General features: G+C 38.3%; 1 long non-coding RNA gene across 1 annotated transcript; it reads right to left on the reverse strand.

The window, feature by feature from the left end:
* On the reverse strand, positions 3,647-4,257 carry LOC109832423. Its single transcript, XR_002244763.1, has 3 exons — positions 4,231-4,257; positions 3,924-4,083; positions 3,647-3,671 (listed from the first exon to the last, which is right to left on the reverse strand). It is a non-coding gene; the product is annotated as an uncharacterized LOC109832423 (long non-coding RNA).

Raw genomic sequence — 6,657 nt, forward strand, 5'->3', positions numbered from 1 at the left:
AATCCTGTTACTTACTTAAGATTAGTCCTTTTAGTTGACTTCTTTGATTAATTACCATTTGAATGTTATATTTATTACACGCAGACTTTGTGCTCTGGTTACCTTCTAGACTATTTTTTTATGCTTACCTCCTGAACTATTTTTAATGATATATTAACCCCGGCCCCTCAAAATGTTAAATTCGTTACCGCGACCTTTTAAACTATTTTCAGCTCCACGTCTTCTTTGAACTATTATTTTCATTACCTAAAAAAAAATGAGGAAATTAACTATGTCAACTGAGAGGGTTAACCTATGCCACTCCAAGGATTTTACGCATATTATACAATTGATTTGAAAGGACAAAAAAGGTCGGCAATTGCACTGCGGAAATGCCGACTTGACCACCTTTCTTATCCAAATCAAGTATAAAGACACGATCCATCATAATATCCATTAAAGTTGTTACCTACATCACTAGCGAGCAAAAAGGTACACGCTTATGATATTCCAAATTACAAAAAGGACTCCTCCACCTTGTCTTTCCTTCGTTTTTTTGTTGGGTTATATTTCTCACGCATTAATCATATGTTATTAGGTTGTCTTCTAAAGGTTTTTTTTTTTCAAAATAGAAAACGAATAAGAGAAACTATACTAGTAGAATATTACAAATCGTAGACGGATCATCATTTCCGTCTAGGATGTTTCGAATATCCGTCTAGGATGGGTATCCTAGACGGAAATTCCGTCTAGGATGACGGTTTTGAATTCCGTCTAGGATGTATTCTAGACGTTATTTCCGTCTAGAATACTACATCCTAGACGGAAACTTTCTAGACGCGTATTCTAGACGGAATTCCGTCTAGGATACTCATCCTCGACGGAATTCTAATTTTCCTAGACGGAATTTTCCGTCTAAGATGCCTCATTATTTAGTAGTGCTAGTACATTGTTTGATTATGATTGCGTTAATTCTCACAAAGAAAATATTTATAAGAGAAGAAAATAAAAGTAAGAATAATATATGCTTCTACCCACACTCAATTCAACTTATTAATATTTAAATTCACACGATGAATACTAGTAGATCCTCCTGCATCATCATAATTAAGCACTGGATTTGTTTCGTATTTATCTTTAGACGTAGATACGTAAGTAGGCTAAAAGTAATTTAATGAAGTTTTGTTTTTTTTTGGGGTTTTAAAAAGATCACCTTTTTAAGTTTTATATACACACAAAAGAAATGGGTGTATGGTATACCTCTCAATCTCACGCAAAATTGACGCGCAGTGATCCACGTTTGACCAATAATTGTGATCTGATTTAGATATTTAGCTCAAATTGGATGCAGGACCAAACATCCTGTCTCAAAAAAGTTTGGTGTGCAAATAATTAGGCTTGATTAACATTTCAAATCCGAAAAGAATAAAAATGTCTAATAAAATAACTATAACAAAATCATGTAGCAATCCAAGTTAGGCTTTATCCTCTCCTCTATGATATTTTTTATTTAATTCGTTGAGGAAAAAAGCTAAGCGAGCTAGATTACGTACTCACAGTTCTAAATATATTATACTCCTTTAAAAAAGTGGGCCGTGGAAAAACTTTTCAATGACTATATTACCCTTATTCTTTTTTGATATTACATTCTAATACTAATTAAACTAAATTAATTATTATTGTCAATTAATTATATTATATGTCACTTTGAGTTTGTATAATTTGGTCACTAAAACTTCCAACGTTATTGTAAAACTCTACATCATATTAATTATTAGTAATATACAATAATATATTAATAGATAATTGCATCACTGCTGGATTTTCAACTTTTAGCGACGGACAAATCCGTCGCTAAAAGTCGTTTTTCCGTCGCTAAAAGTTTTAGCGACGGAAAATATTAAATTCCGTCGCTAAAATTTCGACGCCATAACAAGGGTGCCTAAAAAGACTTTTGGCGACGGAAATTCCGTCGCTAAATTTTAGCGACGGTTTATTAGCGACGAAAAATTAGTTGCTATTTTTAAAAAATTAAAAATTAAAAAAACAATAGCGACGGATTTTCCGTCGCTAATATTTCTTTAGCGACGGATTTTTCGTCGCTAAAAAAATATTAGTGACGGAAAATCCGTCGCTATTGTTTTAGCAAATTGTGCAGGATCTGATTTCGTGCACGTTTTCCGTCGCTAAATAATACTGTAGCGACGGAATTTCCGTTGCTAAAAATGTTTTTGGCAACGGAAATTCCGTCGACGGAAATTCCGTCGCTAAAAATTTAAAAATAAGAAATTAAAAAAATATTTTGAAAATTGAAAATCCCTGTACAATATCGATAATAATTTTTAAAAACCTGTTCAATCAGCAGAAGAAAGCTTCAATCTTACGCAAATATCACATCTCACGCATATATCACACATTTAATTCAATAAAAGCAAGTAAAAGTTTCTCGACAGGTACATAATAAATATTGTTTATACAACACAAGAAATTGTTTTCAAAGTTATATTAAGGACAATCAATCCTCCTGATCATCATCGTCCTCATCCTCAACACCAGCCACATTATGACTACCCCCGGCTGCACCTTGTGAAGAAGCCCCGGCCTGTAAATATAAATCAAATGTTAACAAGTGTGTGTAAACGTTAATAAGAGTACAAATATAAATATACTACAACACAACACCACAACATCACAACACCACAACACAACACCACAACATCACAACACAACAACACAACAACACAACAACACAACACCACAACACAACAACACAACACCACAACATCACAACACCACAACACCACAACACAACACCACAACACAACAACACAACAACACAACACCACAACACCACAACACAACAACACTACACCATCACAACACTACACCATCACAACACCACAACACAACACCACTACACCAACACTACGCACGCATACACCATCAACACCACCATCACATAAAAACATTATAAGTATATATTTTGAGGTTTGTGTTAGGGTTAGAGTTAGGGTTTGTGTGTAACAGTTTGTATTAGTGTGTATCAGTATGTACGATATCATCTAATTAAAAAAAAAGCTAAGTATATATATTACCTGTGACGACAGAAACCGTCTCCTATATGCCTCCTGAGCCTCCTGAGGCAGAGTCGACATGAATTGTGTGAACTCCAATACGGTCTGCTCCCGACGCCTCCGTTCTTCCTCTAGAGCCCGCTGATATGTTGTTTGCTGAGACTGCCAATCTTCAATCGCTTTTAATCGCTGCTCCATCGAGTCTTGATATGAACTGCTTCCTGGTGTTTCTTGTGGTGCTGCAGACTCGTAGGTGCTACTAGACTTGTGCGGCCTCTGCTCGGATCCTCTCCACCGATATCTGTTCTTCCTACTAGGTCCAATGACCGTCTCGATGATGGAGTCCTCATCCTCTCTACTTAGCCGGACAGGAGTGTTAGAACAGACCTGAGACTGAGTTAATTGCTCCTGTACCTTGGCATGTAATTTCTCCTGCGATATATCAAAACAACCCGGGCAAGTCGACTTAATAATGATGCATTGATATGAAATTGAATATATAAATGAACTGCTACTTACAGCCAGATCATTATTCTTTGTTTTCTTCTCTTCATTGGCGTAATTCGGGCTCTAGGAAGTCAGAATACGATCTGCAAAATGTCTGAGATCTCCCCTTCCCTATTTTATTCAAATATATCATTAACCCATAACACATAAATTATACTCAACGTAAAAGCTAATATATTATATACCTCAAGCTCTAATTGATGATAATGCTGGCTGAATGTCCTGGAGCCCCAGTGATGCTCGTAATTGCGAGGCGCGTTGCGATTCCTCCTTGCTATTTTAGCTTGAGCCTGCAAAACAATGTCAATTCGAAACAATATAGAAATTCAAACAATAAATTAAAAATATATACTTCAATAATACCTGAATTTCAGCCGTGTCCCAGTAACTGCAAAGTGCAAAAAAATCTACTCCATCCACACAGACGTCAAGATGCCAGTATCGCTCCCAATCTTCTGTTATTTGGACAAAATATTTTTTCTTTACCTCAAACCGCCATCTCTTGAACGATACATTGATTTGCCTGAAGCAGTACGTCCAGGCACAAATATTATCGTCAAGAAAGAAAAATCGCTTCAACATATAAAGAAAAAGTAGATACAAATCAGTGTATTAAACATAATAATAAACTAATAACTAATAATGATGAAAATTAAAATAAATGACTCACACATATATATCTCCAACAAGCCACCAGCGCATCAATCCGCTGCGATTTCCACGTCAAAATATGTTGAAGAAATCGTGTCTCCTGGCTAAAACGGCAAGGAAATTGTTGAAAGCATTGGCAAAGGCCCCAACAGGCACTCCGTTTTCCCATCGGATCACAGCCCTCCGATTAATATCAGGGATGAGGTTCGATTCCTTAGTAGCATTGCAGCCGCGTCTAGGAGGTCGCGTACCTGCGAAACAAAGAATCAATCTATATTTGCGAAAAAAATTTAAAATAATAACCGATAAACTATAAAAATTTATTCATACCTTTCAGTTCGAGGCACCTACGCTTTGCTTGTTCGTACCTTTGCTGCGCGATGTCTCGCATAGCATGATAAGAATCTCAATCATCCCTCATCTTGGCCGGACCGTGGACTCGCTGATCCGTAATAGAATCTGGCGGTAGTGCCGCAGCTTCTAAAGCTACGCTATACGACTCAAATCTCCTCTCCTCCAATACATCTGCATGCGGTGGCGGGGGTATCTCCGCATGCTGTGTAGGATCAGCCTGTGTCTCCACGTCATGTGGAGCATCTCCGCGTGATGTGTCCTGTGGCTGCGAGTCATGTGTAGCATCTCCTCCTCCTGTGTAGTAAATGTTAAAAAAATATTAGGCTCATGTTAATAGTTTATAGAAATGTACAAATATAACAAATAAATAAAAATACCTGACGTAGAGGCATGTGCGTCGCCTCCAGAATGTCTACCAAAAATTCTCTCAAGCGCTTTCTTACGTAATCCTTTCGTCATCTATACTTTGAAAACATAATGAATATCTAACAAAAGTATATAATGCAAATAATTAATAAAACAGCACATGGCAACAGAGAAGCTTCAGGTCGTCAATTAATGGTTGGAGGAAAACATCGATGTCATTTCCAGGAGAATATCTTCCAGGGATCAAAAGTGACAGTATCATGTATGGTTGCTTCATGCACATCGACGACGGCATGTTGTACGGTGTCAGCAACACTGGCCAGGTAGACCAAGCAGAGCTCATTAATCCAAACGGATTAAATCCGTCGCTAGCAAGCCCCAGCCTAATATTCCGAGACTCTTTACCGAAGTCGGGGTATATACGGTCAATGTGCTTCTATGCCTCACCGTCCGCAGGATGTCTTAGTTTCCCGTCCTCTTTACGGTCGGTCGAGTACCATCGTATATTCTCAGCCAGCTCGGCAGACATATAAAACCGCTGCAGCCTAGGAATAATTGGAAAATATCGGATAACCTTAGCAGGGATTCTGTTCTGCTTATTGGATGCACTGCCTTCGGATGTGCTTGCAGCTTCTCCTTTCCAATGTGATACATGACACGTCGGACATTCCTCCAGAGCTTCATTACCCTTATTGTACAAGATGCAGTCGTTAGGACAGGCGTCTATCTTCTTGTAATCAAGCCCCAGCGTATCAACAATCTTGTGAGCTTCGTAATAGGTCGCGGGGATGCTTTTCTCGCCGCCTGGAATAACTTTCCTCAGCAAATCTAATAACATCTCAAAATGTGTAACAGCCATCCCACTGAGTGTTTGGATATGAAGAAGCCTCAGCATAAAAGAAAGCCTTGTGAACTCCTTACACCCCTCGTATAACGGTGACTCGTTTTCTTCAACAAGTCTCATCAATCGATCTACATCTTGAAACATATCATTAGTGTTGACATCACTCACCGACGGCGCTGCAAGAATATCTTCTAACATATCAGTCGTGTCAACTGTCGGATTGCTGACTTCAGTGAATTCTTCCTCTGATTGCATCACCGGGACGCCTTCACCGTGATGACTCCAAAATACATAAGAGCTATCAAATCCATTGATTGACAGATGAAAACTTACGTCACTCCTAGCGAGCATTTTACCGTTCCTACAATTCTTACAAGGACAGAAATTGACCCGCTTAGCGACCGTAGAGGATTTGTGTCAGAGTAGGCTAAGAAAGCTTCTATCCCATCCTTGTACCGGGTGTCTAGATGTCTTTGATCACGTGGTATGCTCATGAACGATTTGTCAGGAACTGTCCGCATCTAGAATTTAAAAATTAATGGAAGTGAGCATATCCCTACATATATCATTTTAAGTTATAGGACAAGTGTGTGTGATCGGCTGTCAGAGGAAGGCTTCTATCCCATTAGGTATGTAAACGTAGCGTGTATATGTATTTACGTGTGTTCAAGTGTACGTTTATTTCGTCAAAATTTCGGCAGCACCTACCCGCTATTCTCCGAGTACACTATAGTGGGAAGGAATGAGAGGGTTCCTAATATCTCCTAATGAGATCTTGGCCTTTGATTTATCAATCAAAGGCCAAGATCTCCTCATGCACAAAAGTAGGCGGGAGATAAGAATAAGATATTGGCCTTTGATTTATCAATCAAAGGCCAAGAT

This window comes from Asparagus officinalis, chromosome 3 (genome assembly GCF_001876935.1).
Source record: "Asparagus officinalis chromosome 3, Aspof.V1, whole genome shotgun sequence".
In the NCBI taxonomy this organism is placed as follows: Eukaryota; Viridiplantae; Streptophyta; class Magnoliopsida; order Asparagales; family Asparagaceae; genus Asparagus; species Asparagus officinalis.